This window comes from Anopheles bellator, chromosome 2 (assembly GCF_943735745.2).
Source record: "Anopheles bellator chromosome 2, idAnoBellAS_SP24_06.2, whole genome shotgun sequence".
NCBI lineage: Eukaryota > Metazoa > Arthropoda > Insecta > Diptera > Culicidae > Anopheles > Anopheles bellator.
In genome coordinates, this window is record NC_071286.1 from 70293779 (window position 1) to 70311841 (window position 18063).

Here is an 18063-nt window from a genome sequence, read left to right on the forward strand (position 1 = left end):
TCCAATTCTGCGGTGGAAGTGTCCAGTTGGCAGTAGGAGTTGTTGGAATCCACGTCACATTCCATGATGGGGTTGTCTGTGATGGAGTTGTACAGGTAGGAGCACAGTCAACGGTTCCGTTCGCTGTCGGGTAAGTCACATTCGAGGGCAGCGTAGTCGGAAAGGTACCATCCGTTGTCTGGACTTCTTGACCACTGGTCGATGCCGCTTGGTATATCAATACCATACACAGGAAAAAACTTGCACTTTTACACATAACATCCCTTGAGCCTGAGCGTCCCATTGTGGCGCGAATATTCCGTTTGCTAGAGCAACCGACGACGGTCTGTGGCCACAAAGTACGCTGGGTGACCGTTTTTATACCACACACCGTCGAGCGCTATCGGCCGTTGATCAATTTATTCATCTTGCCATTATCACGGGTTGTTATCATAATTGTGTTTTATCATGGGCAAACAACGAATGACACATGCAGGGGCCACCAACCAAAACAAGTCGGGCAGGACAAGCGAATGCTGCCGATTCGTCGGATGGTACTTCAATGATTGTACTTCACTTCGTATCGGACGGAAACCCCGATCTTTGGGTAGTAGCCATTTCCGGTAGAGCCTTTCACAAGGCGGCCCAATTTCACGGATCGACCAGCATTTGCTTGCGTCACACGCCGTGCGCCGTGACATCATTGTCTGTTGCGCGCATAGAACCTACGTAATTATATAGAGCAAACGGATGCACTTTTCGCACGCTTCCGTCCGTGACCTTGGCCTTCAAAATGCGAATGTCTATCTCGTTCCACCGTCGGAGTGCATCTCCGTAGACGCTCTCGCCATGGTTCTATCTCTCGCGATTTTCACCCAGAACTCTCTCTCTGCAACTATTTGGCTATTCATAACAAAAAATCAATTTCCCTACAGTGCGGTGTCCCCAAATTTCGGAAACATCGTCACATAGCCGTGCGGTAGCAGCAAGAGAGAACATGTTGCGTGGTCACGGTAACGACACATATCACGATGGCAGGCAGACACAGCATGAAACCGGCATAAATTATTCAGTTCAGTTATGCCGCACTCTCGCGGAATCAAGCATTGCGAAATGGCGGATTGAAAGAAAAGAGAAAGAACCGCACCGTTCTCGTCGGGACTTGAACAGGTTATCTTCACGTCCCCTACTGGCATATCAGCACCAATGTTGGTTGGGGCAAAAACTGGGTACGAATCTAGATAGTAGATTGGAACATTGGCGGCAATAAAGATGACACGATGGCCAATAAATAAAATGAGAACAAAAACTCCACGTTATCGAGTTTCCGGTAACGAAGTTCCTACTGATAACCACCGGACTTTGATTGAAGCACGAGCAACCACTGTTTAAATGGTTGGATTTTAACAGCAAGCATAAACGGTTCTCATCGCTGCGAAATTGAGGCTTTGCGTAACTTATCGCGAGATGATTAACGTCGGATTGGTTGCATGAATGCTGGAAATGAGTGTGATTCATGTTTATCCGTTTTCAAAGCTAACAAGTCTCAAGAATTAAGCTTCTTAGTTGTTGAGAGTGCATCACATTGAGAGCCATACAAGTCGTGTGCTGGAACATCAAGAGGCCAAATAAGAAAACATGGTGACGATCACCCTTTCGCAATGGATAAAAAATTAAATTAATTCGTGCTCTCACCTTCCGTTTCGATTGCGGCATGTTTTGATTGGGTGAAAGTTTTCTCCAACATTTCTACTTCCACTCTATAAGAGCAAATCAGTTTATTCAAGCGGATTATTTTTTTTCAGGAGAAACAAGTAGATATCCTTGATGAAATTCGAATAACGGTAACATCCGGCTACAGCATCCCGGATCCGAAAAAGACTCAAATGTAAGACAAGTAGTAAGAAGTGGATCGAGTGCGAAGTTAGCCTTATGGCACTTCAAAATCAGTTGTTAACAGGCGCCAGAAACACAAACGTCTTTAAACGGAGCAAAATAAGGGATACTACTTTATTTACAGTAAACGTGATGACGAGACGAAACAACACATTTGGATACGTCCTTTATTTTTTTATGGATGTTGAGCGAGATGTAGCAGCATTTTGGTCGTTCCAGGATCGAATCACACCGGGCGACTCTCTTCGCTGTAAGCTTCTTGTCCTCTAATTCCAAGCCGGCTTTGTTTAGTTGACGGGAGTTTTGGGGCGCCCAAAAGATGGTGTTGTACATGTAGGAGCACAACTAACCCATGCCTTTGTGCTACGAAAAGTGACTTCCGAGGGCAACGTGGTCGAAGTGTCGGCTGCTTCTTGAGCACTGATCGCTGGTAATGTTGTTGCTGTGGCCACTTGGTACATCAACACCATACACAGGAGAACACTCAAACTTTTAATCGTAAAATTCAACCAACCTAAGCGTCCCATTGTCGCTAGAACAACTGGAGATGATCTGTGTCCAGCTACCACAATGGATCTTCGCTTTTATACCACACCGTGGAGGATGCCGTGGCCGATGGTGGGGGGGGATTAAAAACAAGTTCTGGGTCAAAGTAACCGATAGAACTCGTTTTGCTCGTCGTGTACTGAAAAATCCAAAGGGCAAATACGAAAACTATACCCATGCTGGATTGGTGGCGATCACCTACCACGCGATCGATAAAAAGCTACAGATTCATACATTTCTTCGAATGTGAGTGCGGCATATTTCGATTCGGTGAAAGTTTTCTCCTTCACCACCGAAAACGGATACGAATTTATAGTCCTGCGGAACGACCTGCCCTTGCGGGATGCCGTAATTTTTAGCTCCTTCTGCACGCAAAAACATCATCGCGGCTCGATTCGTTTTCCAAGAAACATTGTGGTTCTACCGTTTTTTTCACTTTCATTCGATCCCCACAAGTAATGATGCCGAAAGTCGTAGCGTGTCAAATAGTAGGTAGGATTCGTTCGAAGCAAGGGTCGTGATTGATGATATACTTGCCCAAGGTGAGTCACTTGAACTATTGACGGAAAATCGATCCCCCGGTTGTCGAGCGTAAATGAATTGCGCCGCGGACCATCGAGCAGCGCTTTCCCCAATCAATCACACCTAATCACGTGGACCTCTTGGAGGCTGAGCGATTGTGGTGCAAAGTGAAACAATTCAACGAACATGAAGTGACACGAAAAACTGCAACACGAAGCGGTGTGAATTCCACGGCTCGGCAGCCAACATCAACAGCAAACAAAACACGGCGACACAGAGTTTCTGTGGCAAAACATTATGATAGCTACCAACGAAAACAAGTTTGACTTCTTCCTCCCTCGCCGTATCAGCCGTCAGCGGGCCGAACGCGTGCCTGGTTAGCCAACCATCGACAGATGGGAAAAGAATGCCGAAAGGGAACACCGCTGGGAGAGGAGAGGCCCCTTGCAATGTGCCCAAGAATTCCAATCATAAAATGATTGTTGATCGGGAGTTCAGCGACGATCCGCTGAGGCTGAGTCGTGTCCGTTGAACCATCTTGAATCGTCACTTTCACTCCGACCTGTAGCCGGTGGATCGTCGGAGTTTATCGGTCACCGAACGGCTCAGTGAAAAACACAGCCACAAATGCTCGTAGCGTCCAAAATGCAGATTTGGTTTCCTTCCAAAACGATTTCGCAGGCATGGGCATGGGGCATACCGCAGCGAAAGCTATTAAGAGGGCCTCGCGGAGATCACGATCAGCGCCCGCGGCCATTAAGTTGGACGATTTTGGGGCGCCTCTACGTAGCTTGATTCTATCTCCCATTAAAAGGGAAGCAAGTGAAAGGTGGAACATATTTAGGGTGATGAACCCGGGTCTGACGGGTCACACATTTTGGGTTGGGACACTTTGAAACCCATCCGACCCATCTCCACGATGTTTCCCTGTCGCTCTGCAACGATTTTCCGTTGCTCTCCGTTGATGTGTTTGAAATTCGAGAACGTGACTTTACGTGCGATTTAACGAACGGTGCGACGGTTGCTTGCCTATAGGTTATACCACTTATGGTTTTCCGAGGAATCGATCGCTCCAGGTCGATAGCATTACCTGTCATTCCCATTGCCAACTGGCGCAGCTTAGAGTTCAAGTTTATGTAATCCATCGTTGCACTGCCGGCGGAGCTTGAAACGTGCGTGACATGTGGCCTCTACGAACACCTTCCGGAAGTCGAAACTGGCGCACGGTATGCCGTGAATGTGTCCCACACAAAAAATCGCTCCGGGTTGTGTGAGATTTGTACACCAATTGTTCACTTATTTTGAACCGTGTTTATGACACTTTGGGAGTTTCGAAACAAAACAAGACACGAGCAAAAACGACTGTTCAAACACACTCAGATCAACGTACACGCGGAGGCCGCGAAGTTGGGTAAAAAGAATCACTCGCTGGCCAGCGGGTTCCTCGTGAGCTTGTTGCGCATATGTTGGGCGAGCGAATCAAGCATTCCACAACATACGAACAATCGAACCGAGTCAACCGAACGACCACCGGCCGAATCCCAGCGTCGACTAAAGCCCAAGCGCTGCCCGGTTGCGGTGGAAAGCATACATTTCTTTCCGAATTTTTCCCACCAACGCCAACAGGATGTTGGCGTTTGTGGGTTGAAGGGCGGCAGGAAGCATGGGTTGCCCATGCTTCCAGCGCTGGTCGCCGTAGTGGTAGTGTCGGAGCATGCACACTCAAGCAAAACCATCGCCCATCGCCCGGTCGATAGTACAGGGTGAGCAACGTAGAGTGTAGAAGGAATGAAAAAATTTGGTTGTAAAACAAAAACGATTGAATATTTTGCGATGATTGAACTTTTATTTGAAAGGTTAATTTTTAATTTTTTTTAATGTAAAACGATTTTGGTAAAATGTGCACCACGATTGACTTGGCAGTAGCTCATTCGGTCGACCTATTTTTGAGTACTTGAAACTTGAACTTGAATTTGGGTTTTTAGGTTGTCAATAGTTGCTGGTTTATCCGCATAACATAAACATCGATTGTGGATGTCGCTGTATGGCGACCAAGTTCTCAGTTTCAATTTCGCCGAAGAACCAATCCACCAGTTACTCTTTGTGGGTGCATTGGCTTCTCTTGCACGACGTGTGGGTTTTCTGAACCTCAAAAACAACAATTCTGTTTATTAATTAATAGCCACCAAGGGGGAAATGATCTTCAATGAAATGTGCTTCTGACGAATGTGTTGACGACCTACCACTTCGGAAATAAATTTTCTATATTTTCCATTTTTCTGCAACCAAAATCGTATTTTACACATAAATGTTAAGAATCTACCTTTCAAATAAAAGTTCAAGCATTGACAAATTTTCAGCCGTTTTCGTTTTATAAACAAATGAAAAAGTACACGCCTGTAAAGTACACCCTGTATTTACAGCGAACACATACAAAACCGAAACGAGCTTTCGGTCGTCCAAAGTGAAACTCGAGAGCTTTCGAGCAAAACGGAACATTCCGAGGATTCTGTCGATTCGAGCAGGTTTTGGCCGCTTCTTTGTGGTTCGAGAGGATGGCAAGCGATGATTCGATACATTTTGCAAATCTCTAGATGTCCTAGAAAGACGAAGCATTTGCCAAATGGCCATCATAAAACGCCTCTTCTTCATTGCCAACGATGATTCAATAATGTATCGAGGATTGGACAGCGCAAGTCTGTTTCCCAACTATTAGCACTCCAACTCCCAACAGGAAGTGCCATTCAGGCAATCAATACGTTTGAGTGGGCGTTCAGCGTGTCCTTTCGAAACGGAACCTTGACCTTCGTTACGGAAAACTTTGTGATTGTGTTGAACAAGTTAACCTTCCCTTTCGGGGACAATCTAGCTCACGCAAGCTATTTTGGTGACAGCGGACCAGCGAGGATAATTTCTTCGTCCTGTTGATGTGCCATCCACGTAATGCGCTCTTCTTCCGTTTATTTTGTGTTACTTTTTTTGCACCTCTAGTGGGTACAAGTCTTCCTTCCTATGCTTCCGGACCGGATTCGATAGAAATCCGCAGGCGGTTAATGTAATAAACGTTACGGTCGGTAAGGATCAACGAAACGCCAGTCCGTCAAACGGCGGACGGTGTACGGATAATTGAATTTCGTGGTCGTCTTGTAGCAAAGCCGGGGAAGATGGAGTTTTATTATTTCAGGACATCTGACTGCCTTTGCTTTCAGCGAGCTTTCAACCGAGAAAACATCACTTAGTGTTCATTTCGTGTATTTTGGTCACTTTGCAATTAGATAACGAACCGCTATTGCCCAATTACGCACGAAAGCAAACGTTTAAAGGATGACCTCAAAATAAATACGGTTAATGTTTTACACAATGCGCCGAAAGATTGTCGAAGCCAACCTAAACAACAACTAGCAACAATTCCTATGGGACAACCATTTTTGGGCACGTTCTTCGGGACGAACGGTGTCGGCCTCACCTCGCCCACGGATCGATTCAATTATCAATCGAAGTTGGTTCGGCAAAACATTAACATAATCAAATCGAAATTCAATCATGACTTCATGAACTTGCGAAAAATGACCGATCAGACAATGGACTCGGAATGTTCAGTTTCGCTAGCACCAGTTACGATCACTTTCAATGTTATGTTAATTTAAGCTACATTACTTTGCAAAATGTTTACTAGGACCACCGAGGAACTGGTGAAGATTGGTGACATCATAGAAAAAAATTCACATTTGAAAAATAGAAGATGTAGAATAAATGAAAATTTTTCCTTTTAAATTAAAACCAAATTAAAAGTGAGAAGTGAGTTTTGAGACGTGAGACGACTCTGAGACGTTTCGACAGAATTCTTCTCACTTTCTCTCACTTGCTAGAAAAATACTTATCCCAGACAACAACTTTTCCGTTAAAAAGTCGGGAAGCGCCATCTGTTGAAAAAATTATAAACTAATTTCCCGGTTCTGCTACCATCCGCTAGGGGCGCTACTGTTTCACGTGAGAGCTTTTTCACCCAAAGCTCACCACAGCCCGGGTGGTGAACATTGCGATGCGATGCGATGCTTAGTTTTCCCAGCTAGTTTTCCGAATGATAACTTCGAGACATAAATGTACCGAGATGTTTGTTAGTTTAATGATGTTGGGCACGATGAGTAGAGAGCGTAATGCTGGTAAATGACACGTCAACAACGTTTACCTGCGGCTAATTTCTCAGCAGTATCTCAACGATTAAGCCTCTCTAACTCAGTCTAAGCGACATTTATGGGGGCTATCTGAGGGAGATTAAAATATCATACCAAACCAAAACCGATTTGCGTCTAATTTGCATTCTCTTTTGCAACATCCACCGGCTGCCGGCTGCACATCCAACCCGAGCCCCTTTCGCTTTCGGGAAGATTTGTGCGGTTAGCGACGGATTTATTGTGGCGGCCGTTAGCACGCCTCCAAACAGTCCAACAGTCCAATCTCCATCTCGTTGAGCCGCAAGTCGCGGCGGAACCAGTGAATTTTAAGATGCATTCCACCGCGAACTTCTTCCTGCCGGCCGGCACATCAAATGGGGCCCTAGAGCTTCACCGTCTCCATGGCAATGAGCAAAAGTCTTTGACTTGTTTATGAGACATTGTTCCCTTTTTCGCCACGGGCTCAAGATGCTTCGCAAGACCGAGCGGCGAAGCGAAAGATCGAACCGAAAGGCACGATAACGCATTTTGCACTGCTCCTGGCTAATCACCGGCTCATCCGGACGGCGCGCACGCCCGGGGAAATGGCCATCCGTCCCATGGTTTATGGGAAGCGAATGGAGCCCCATCGTTTCGTAACATCATGTAAAATCGCGATGACACTTTGCGTAGCCACAGCCGCCGGTACCATGGCGTACGGTCTGAGCGCAATAAACGCAAATTAAGGAAACAGCAAAGAAAACGAAGACACACACCACACATTCGGATGCATCTCGATGCAGCCTTTCTTTGTGATTACCGTCGAGTGCCGTCACGCGGAACGGCACTAAAACGTGGTCAAGAATGGGACATTTTCGGTCACAAACCGACCATCCATCAAGATGCTCCGCGTGCGATAATGTGGCGAGGAACTGTTTTCATGCTCGCCCGACGGTAGATAGGAAGAATTTGCATACGATTACCGACCCCGGGAGGCGATCGAGCAGGAAGCGAGGCGCATTATGAAGAAAATTAAATTTATAAATTAATGTGTCTTTCTTCTGCTTCGCCCATTCCGCCGCAGCGAGCCAATCCCCGGAAGGGCTGTAAAATTGTGCTCACGCCGTTCGCTGCAGCAGAAAGAACGGTTTTCCCACTTTCATCATAAAACGATGAAACTCGGCTCCTTTCTCCGATGGCGTTCTTGCTCATTTAATTTAATAATCAACCGATCTAACCGATCGCCCGGTGGGTCCCGCTGGCGTGTGAGTGTTTTCGACGACTGTGGTCGAAACGGTACAAATGGAAAATGTCTCCATAAAAGATCGAGTCTATGATTTTTATGACCAACAAACCGCAGGCCTCTCCAAGGGCAAGACACCCACAGTAGGTGCATGCGGGGTCGTTATCGCCAACGGGTGGGCTTCTCTTTAAACTTCTGCAGCTACGGCGATCGACGACGATTGAGATTCTAATATGATCTGTATCAGGGGAATATCGATGGTCGTAAAAGTTCCAATCTCTCACGACAGGGCATCCAATAAAAGAAGAAAAAACCAACTGGAGGCAGAAATAACTTTATGCCGATCGTAAAAATGTGCTTCGCTTTTATGCAGCGATGTCGGGTCGAGCGCACCCCAAAAAACAAAGATCGATGTTTTTTTAAATTTAATCACCGTTCTATAGCAATGTTAATTATATCACAATGCAGCCTTTCTAACTGTATTCCAGTAAATAACGGAATCTTCCTACGATTGTTGAGCTATCAAGAGATACCATAAACATCTTCCTCAGCGCATTCATATCTTTCGAATGGTAATTGACAAATGAGCCACAAATCATCGATCGAACAGCGAATGCGCGATGCTCTCGCGACAATCTCCACATTCATCACAATCCCATCAGGCATTTTGTGGGTCACTCGGAAACACAACTTGTTTGCCAACCTCTTTGGAAGAAACGGAAAGTGATCCTGCACTTGGTGACAGCAGCAGCAGCGCTTGAGGATGCACTTTTCCGCATCGACGGCACATCGACAAACGGACAGATGACAATGGCTTTAATGGGGGTTTTCGAAGGGCTTCCAATCGGTGAAAGAAACGCGGGACACTCTTACATTCCCCACGGTAAAGCAGTCGCTTCCGCAAAAGACGCTGCTGAGAGGTAAAAGTTGTTCTACTACCACAAATTCCTTCGCGACATCCTCTCACTCAAGGCGGGAAAAATCGAACGCACTCGAAACGGCTAATTGAGACATCTTCCGCACGCGGTTTGTTGAAAAAAAGCCTGCAACCAAACCCGCTGACGCCTTACCATGACAGGGCGCAAGAGAAACGAATCATCGAATACGTTGCGGCTGGCAATAAATAGCGGTTATTAATGATCGTTTCCCCACTTTTTCACGCCGGTCTCTTGCGGAACACAATTAACCAGGATCGATGTCAACCAGAATGTGGCGCATCATCTTCCCGACCGGCGGCTTCGGGAAAGTATCCTCTTGCGGCCGCCGTGAGCACGACGTGCATCGTTGTGGTGACTGATAGGCTTTTGGCGAAAATGGCTATCTCATCGATCGCACGCCGGGTTCTTTCTCCATTGCATAACGTCAGCGTGCCCCGTCAGGTTTGCGTTCTTTCGCCAAAGCCGTGCCTGCAACAAACTTATGCGCAAGTCCTCTAGGCGGCGGCATGTGCTTCGTTCGAGGGCCGGCCCTTTCGAGATGATGCTTGATGGAAGGATCAATAGAATAAGGAAGACGTAGAGCCGGTTTAATATGATTGACAAGCGTTTGGCGTGAAAAGTGCTGTAAGCACCGCCGGATGGCACGACGACGGATGGCTCTGGGAATCAGTTACAAAAGGCAAAGATCTCGCAAGGGCTGATAACACAACATTGTATGGAATAATGGTAGGTTTGTACCGACAACACAACACCAATTGGTGTCCGAAAGTAAATAGCATTCATTAGCTATCGAACGAAAAACGACACAACCGTTTTAATGTTCACTTTCAAAGATCACAATAACCCGCACGGGCTTATAACAGAATCAGAATAATCAACCAGCATTTGTTTGCCGTTGCTCCCGATAAATTGTCGTTCCGATGTTCGGTGATGAGCTCCATTCCAATGGCCACCACAGCACAACAGACAAAATGAAGTCGTTTGAGGCATTCCATCTCAGGAGTAGCAGAAAATCACCGGTAGCTTCTGCGATTTACAGTCTATAAACCTTAAAATATGCAGCGCCTAGAACCAAATAGATCCACAACAGAGACGAAGTAGATCGACAGATCACCGGGAGATATCGAGGCGTCACCATAAGAGCCCACCCATCGGAGGTAAGCCCGTAGCGCCAATTAGAAACCTGCGGTGGTGCTTTGTGACATTAACGAGATTATCGTCCAGGAATTCCCGCCCCGGGGGCTGGACTTTCTCATCGTCACTAGCACAGGCAAGCCAAAGTTATGGTCTGGCACGTATTTCTATAAACCGAAGATTTTGACTACGTTTCTCAGCATCAGGTATCCCATAACTGGAACGAACTCCAGCCGTGATGGAACGAATGGAGACGCGTGGCGTGAACTCAATCCAACAGCTCATAGCTTTGGACAGGGAAACGCTCCCTTCCGTCGAAGTGTGTTAATCTAGTTGAGAGCCATCCGTCGGGCACCACGACAATTCGCTAGCCTTGATCCTCTTTGAGGGGGACACCTCTCCGGATTGCATCCCATTCAAACCTACCGGTGCAGGGGTAGAGAGAGAGGATCAATTTTGTCATGATCAATAACTTCAGATAAAGTTGTGAATCGTACACAAACCGTAGAAAAGGGCGTTAAGGGACCGACCAGGGCGCGTGCCTGTGCGATGGGCATCATGGCACGGGCGAAGCAGGGAAGCGGACCAAACCGAAAAGGGTGGGTTTCACTCGGCGTCTCAGTCTCCCCACGATGACAGCATCCCGAACGACAACAAATTGAGGTTGGACTTGGAAGGGAACCCCAGGCGGTGGTGGGTCTATGGCCACGCACGCTGCAGGTGAGACTCCGGGACCTTTGATTGGTTGATGCCTTTGATCGATCTTATCGTCACAGACCCACAGACCCACTAACCCACCCAGTGGGCGCGAGACCGTGTGCTATATGGGGAGGTTTGGCCGGGATTCCGTGACATTCGAACAGACGACGGGATTCGGCGATCGAGGGAGAGTTTGGGGCCCTGTACTAATGTTCGACTGCGCCCCGACGATCCCGACGAACCCTTCTCGGAACGGAGTGGCAGCGGACGAAACACGGACACTACGCTTCCGACCACTCTATTCTCGAACGGCAACATCATTAGTGGCGGTGTTTATGGTAATGACGGGCGGTGTGGTGTTGTGGTTGTTTGGGGCGATGTAGACCGACGTTTACGAGTCGATTATGGGGTGAAGATGATGATGCATCCATGCAACGCACGCCGAAAAGGGAAAACTCCAACCCGTAGCCCTTAAATTCTTCGATTTATTACTTTTCGCCAGCAATCAGTGAAGATACGCTGCTTAGCGAAACACAATTACACCACTATCCGGAGCCATTTTCGGAAAGTGGAGTAGATCAGTAGGGTACGGAACGCTTTGTAATTGATTTGCTATTGAACACCCTTTGTAAAACGTTTAAATGAGTATTCGATTGTCGGTGTTACTTGAAATAATTAACTCGTTCAACAAAATTCAATTTCTGCTCAAAAAGAAAGAACTTTAACAAATCGTCGCAGCGACGCAGGGCCTTCAAGTTTCCAATCACCAAAAAGGGTCTCCAAACGGGGCCAGAGCACCGAGTAAGACCCAGAAAGAGGCTTGCATTCCGATGACGCCTGATCGTTACAAAGGACGGGGGACGGCGGCAACATAAAGCTATGCAGCGGGCCGGTGAAGTAAGACAGGGCCTGATACGGGAGAAGGTACACACGAGCCTTCCCCGGGAACCGATGATAATGAATCATAATCTCACAAGCCTGAGAGCGAACCGGGTGGCGGGACACTGGGAGAAAGGGCCACCCGTCGCCGTGCGGCGCTTTGTTCGACGCCATCGACAACAAACCATAATCCTCCACTTCTCGCAGGAGGACCCAACCAACCCATCCCGCATCGCAGCACCCGGCCAAGGAAGATGACACCGAAATGTAGGTTAGTCGTGTCGTGCCGAGTGCGGTAGGTTGTGTAGTTTCTCCCTTTTGTCCCTAACTACGAATCGGTGTCTGTGCCTGTGTGCCTTTGTTGCACCAACGCTCGAACACATCCGATTCGGAGCCGCGGCATGCATGACCTCCGTAACATTTCTTTTGGCGCGTGGTACAGTGTCTACCAATTTTTATCGTTGGCTAGAATCGTTCGCTCACACATGGACTTTATCAAGTCAGTTAACAGAAGACCTTGCGTTCGGCTCGAAAACGAGCGCTGACACAACATTTGAGTCTTGTACAGTGCTGGAGCCCCGGCTTACTTAAGGCGCGTGGCACAAGCACCTTTTTATGCTAATTATCCCGCGCCGAGCGCAGAGAAATGATCGTCGATGAACGCGCGCCCGCCTCAATTTTCTCGTGGCGGGCGACGGTGGTGGCGACGGCGTCGGCGACAGGTTGAGCATTGCGAAGGGCCTTACATAAAGCCCCGAACAGCCATCTGCATTCGTTCGCGCGCCCTCCTCAGCCAACCCAATTCTATCGGACCCGGGGAGAGAAAACAATCAGACCCGGCGATTGGGATTATAACATCTAGCCGTGGGGGCCGTGGGGGTCCCATGCTGATTATGCAGTGGAAATTCCGAAATATGAATCGAACGAAAGCGCGTGCCATCATCATTAGGAAAATGATGTATCGTGCCTTTTAATTTGTTTGTTTGTGTGATGGTTTGTTGTGAGTCCCGGTGCTTTCGTTTCGGGCCACGCGAGGGCCACGCGAAAGGCCCATAACATAGCACAAATTATGATATCGCACCCCGATCCTGGCCGGTCGGCGGGTTGAAGTTAAAATAGATTCTTTATGCTCCGCTCCCGTGGAGGTCCCAGCACGGATGTGGAGTGTTGTACGAAAAAAAAAACCTCGAACCCGGTTGCCATTGAGCCACATCGCGTCTTCTCATCGACGGAATTCCAGAGGCCTACACACAAGCTACAAACGACCATCGGGACCGGCGTCAATAAACTATATCTCTCTACAGCTACAGCCCAAGCCCCGTCGGGTCGCCGGTAAATGTATTAATTAACAGACCACGGCGCGGGTCCAACGGACCGAAATCGACGCACCGGCCGTGCCAGTGTCTTGTTGCTAATCTCTGAATCGATAATTGGGAGCAGAATCGAGAGCCAGTTCGGTCGTAAGCTCCTTAAGATGGGGCGATTTCTTCGGTTCATTGAACTTGCCAAAAGAAGATGATGTTTAGTGTGGCCGAGTTCTGCTCACCTCACGTTTTGGAGTTATCGCGCAAATGAGTTTCCAAGAAAATGTTTTTACCAATTTGAGGCGGAGTTGCCCCTCGAAAGGATCGTACGAATTGGAGCGGCCGGTGAAAGCATAGAATCCTGAGAAAGTCAGCAGCCCATTACCGACATTCCATTCTACCTTCCGTACCAGTCGCGGCAGATTGATCGCTTCCTAGTGGAAAGCATTGCTTTCGTCCCAGCGGCATTGTCCCAGCGCCGCTTACATAACGCCTCTCGTGATATCCATCGTGAGCCACCAACCTTGACGCAAGCCACTGCGCAAACAATTATCCGTGAACGTGAAGCGATCCTCGCCGAAAGGAAAGCATCGTGCGCTATGGCTATGGTGCTATGGGAAGATGGGAACCAAGGCAAAGATGGCCGCCAATTCGCGAACGGGAACACATCAATTTGCACTGACGTTTCCCACCGTTCCCGAAGGCCGGCCCGGTGCTTTCCGGTGACCGGGAGCGATGAAGAAGGGTGGCAAGGTGAAGAAGTCTAAGGCACAGAACAATCTTACATCATCATCACCATGATCATCATCATGATCATCAGCATGATCGTTGCCTTCAACGGTAGCATCGATCGCGATCACGATACCATAAGCACACCCCAGTGACCTAGACTGCCGACAAAGACGCCCGATGTCGGATCGCTTCGGGACACCGTGCTAATGGCCGAGGAGAACCGGAGCTTCTGGTGGCCAGGCCACTAGCAGGCTTGCCGTCCCGGTAGACTTTGAGGAACCGTCTTGCTTACAAGCGGGCTATCTGGCTTCCCACCGACGAAAGCGCCGGCCAACAATAAGACCCGGCGAAAGATGCTGCTGCTGCTGCTGCTGGCAGCCATTATGCCCGAGCCGATACCTCGTGCCGTGGACTGGAACCCGGAAGACTTGTTAGCGAAGGTTCGGTTTTTTGTTGTTCGCATCGCTTCTTAGCTTATGTTTCATTTTCCCTTGCCAAAGTCACGCCAAAACATTGTTGTTACACTTGATGAGCAGCGAGCTGCATGCCGAGCTGCTGCTGCCGGTGCCCGCATAGTGCCCCTCCGATCCGTGAGAGATTTTTATTACCCCCCTCCCGGATACCGGGGTCCATCACCTTCGCTAATGAGCCAGCGTGGAAATGGAACCGGCATCGATTCGATCCTTCCGGGGATTTTTGAGCGCTTGCAGTCGATAATTTTATAAGATATTGCAAAACTCGCAGATAAATTCGTGGTCCTAAGGTTCCGTAGGAGACATCGTGGCAGGAGCCACTGCTTACAAAATATAGAAGCGAACGCCAAAACCCATGCGAGCCGCCACACATAATAACAAACGGTTCCATCGTGATTTCCTGCGGTAAAATATCTTCCGGATCTTCCGGATATTGCCGCTGAACGAGTGGCCCCTGTCCGACCGAGCGGTCTTCGCTTCCCGTGGGACAAACCTTCCCAACCCAAAAACCAAACCCGCGCCCCAAAGCATCGATAATTAATCTTCGATGCTCCCAATGTTCCCTCGCTCGGGGCGGTTTGTAGGTCCAAAAAAAGTTGAGTTTGCAAAGACGATGCCACGGGGCTCCATCGAGCGTCGGTCATTCAATTTACCGAAGCACATAGGGAAAAAAAAAACTCAAAATAAATCCGTGAGTCGCTTCGGGAAATGGCGTCCGAAAAAGAAGAGCCGAGGTTAAGGAAATTGCAACCGTCATCCGGCCCCATCTTGGCCCGGGTCAATGCGGGCTGTTCCTAAGCGCCCTTCCGATGAGCGATGAGGATGTTTACCACCGGAAAAAGGTTGTTGGCATGTCGTCGTCTTTAGCAGACACCGGCCGTCGATGGGGAAGGAAGGTTTAGAGGAGGAATCGAAAATAATTGCCCCGCCATTTGGGGTGGCATCGATGGTCGGACCATGTTTTAGTTTGATGTAAAAATAATGACTAACCCAGAGGAAGCTCACTGGTTTTAAACAATGTGTCACTGCTATGACCTTGCGTGCGCAACGAGCCTGAAACAAGCGGCCCATTATGGCCAAGAATGCACCCACTGCGCGCGACAGCATTTGCATAGCTCCGATCAATGCTGCGCACCCGTGTTAGGTCCGGTCGCTCCTCGGCCCAACTGCCGTCCAGTTGGGCAAGGTTCGCTGAATGGAACCTGAAAGCCCACAACCGGTGTTGACAGGTAGCCCTCGATCGAATCTCAACACACCGATCTGGGTCACCCTGGGACGGCCTGGCCCAGCTGACCCGCCGACGCCGCGTGACGCCGTGAGTGACATTCGATGTCAAAGCCGAGCGATACCCAATGTCCGGTCCGGTCAAAGGTGCAATAATAGAACACCCCCCCGGGGGTGGGTCAGTGCATTGAGCCACCTAAAACGCAGGCGCATGTCAAAGTGATGGGAAACCATCATGGGTTGATGCTTTGGAGCGGAATAATGAGAATATATGTTTGACAGGACACAACAGGATTAACGAAGGAATGCACTTACGGGACGACATTGACACAACACAGAAATGAGAGAGACGTTTCGGGACAGACACAGGTCTAGGACACAGAACAGACTACGGCCAGCTAAGCTACTGAACGGTGGACAGTTCAACGACACCCAAACACAGACGGCCGCGAGTGGACGAACCGAGTCCTCCAATTTCGAGCCCTACGGGTACTTACGGATGCCGATGAACGGAAACGGATGTAGCGGAATGATGGTGGAAAGTGTTAGCTGATTGCACCCTGCGTGGAAGACGAGAGAATGATTGTGAGTGATGAGCACGAAATGAATCCTTGAGAGGCCGCCGCAACAGGTGCCGCCGCCAGCCGCCAGCGCCGCGCGAAATCAATAATGACCGGATTTGGTGCCGGATTTAAATCGTAACCCGCCGAAATCGGGCACACGGGCTAGAGGGTTGCTGGTGAGCCCCGAGGGAGGACCGTTGACCGATTATCGTTCGAGGAAAAAGGAGGGTTTCTTACTTTTTACCGGAAAACCGCTACAATGGCCGGCCCGCGGCAAGCTGCCGCACGGATCATTAATCATGACTTGGCTTGGCTATGCAAATAAAGTGCTTTAATACAATCACTCAATTTCGAGCTGCCGACGACGCCGGTACCTTTCACCGGTTTCGTTCACCGTTCAACAATTGGGCAAGTTGGGCAGCGAAAAGTGAGATGATTTCGACGGGACGGGAAAAAAACACGGACAGCGCACACTCTCGGCGTACATCAACGCATCGGTGAATATGCAAATAATGACTTCATCGAGCGTGGCCAGACGGGGGGCGTGGGGCTGGGATCGGGAGCGAACCGACGACAACGATGCGGTTGTAATGTAAGCCGAGGCTGCTGGTAATGCTTAATGAAGCCATTACGTCGCGCCGTCGGCAACGCACACGGAACACGCAAACACCATTCAAGCGGTGTCCTCGTATCGGTGTTGGGCGTGACCCAATGTGCGCTACAAATTTCTTCTCAACGGCCACCGGCATCATAATCACCCGCCGTATCGGGCGATCATCAACGCGCGAGCTTGATTAGCTAATGTGCAACAATGTTGCCACCCGGCACCCAACATCATCAACGCGTGGAAAACATTCTTTCACCCGTCGGAGACGGAGAAAGGGATGCTGGGGGCATCGTGCACACAGTGGAGCAGCCACTTTTGGCACTTTCGCGTGGACCGCACCGAGTTTTGCATACAATTTTCCCACGCACGGCACGCAGTGCACTCGTTCTATGAGCAGCGCGCGTCGAGCATGGCCACGAGCTCATGCATAAAACAAAAAGGGGGCGCGCGCCCACCAACATCCCCGGGATTCGGGTAGAAAGTGCAAGTAGAAAGATGCATTTTTAACGGAAAAATCTGCTCCCACCCAGGGCACGGTGAGATGCACGCATTGGCTGTCAGTGTCAGTCCGAGGGCCACCTCGTCAACCGAACCCCGCCATTTGCGTCTGGAGCTGGGAAATATGCAAACGAGCTGCCGCACGCCATTTTTATGATGAGTTTTATGTCAGCTTCTTCCGTTTTCCCCGTCCGTTTCTGTTTTTTCTTTCTATTCCCGTTTCCCGGGAGAAAGTGAAAGATCGCTTCAAATGGGCGCATCTCGGAGCGCAAGCCGCAGGAGCACCATTTTGTTCCGTTCCGCGATGCGGCCACCCGAAAACAAGCGACCGACCAGCGACCGGAATAACCGGGAGCGTTCGCTAATCATGGCGAAGCAGAAACCTATCGGACGCTAATTGCGCCACCGTGTGTGCCGGTGGTGACGCGCGCGTACGAAAGATTTCAACGCGACGACAAACGACAAACGGTGGGTGGGTGGCGATAACACGCGGCTGGTGGATTAAAAATAGCACCAGGTGTGCTGCCGCGCCGGGATTAGGATTCGCCACAGAAAAAAACCGACGGGACGGGACGCGGGTAGCGGCTGAACCGGGGGACGATAAAACAGGAAACACGTTTGGCCAAGACACTGACTGCTAAATGACTCGGCCAACCAATTACCCCGGGGGGG

The 18063-nt window shown here is 49.2% G+C and overlaps 1 protein-coding gene across 1 annotated transcript in view; it reads right to left on the minus strand.

The window, feature by feature from the left end:
• LOC131207948 (protein spire) overlaps nucleotides 1-18063 on the minus strand; it is a 101965-nt gene that overhangs the window by 12398 nt on the left and 71504 nt on the right. The gene's annotated exons all lie outside the window — the stretch shown is intronic.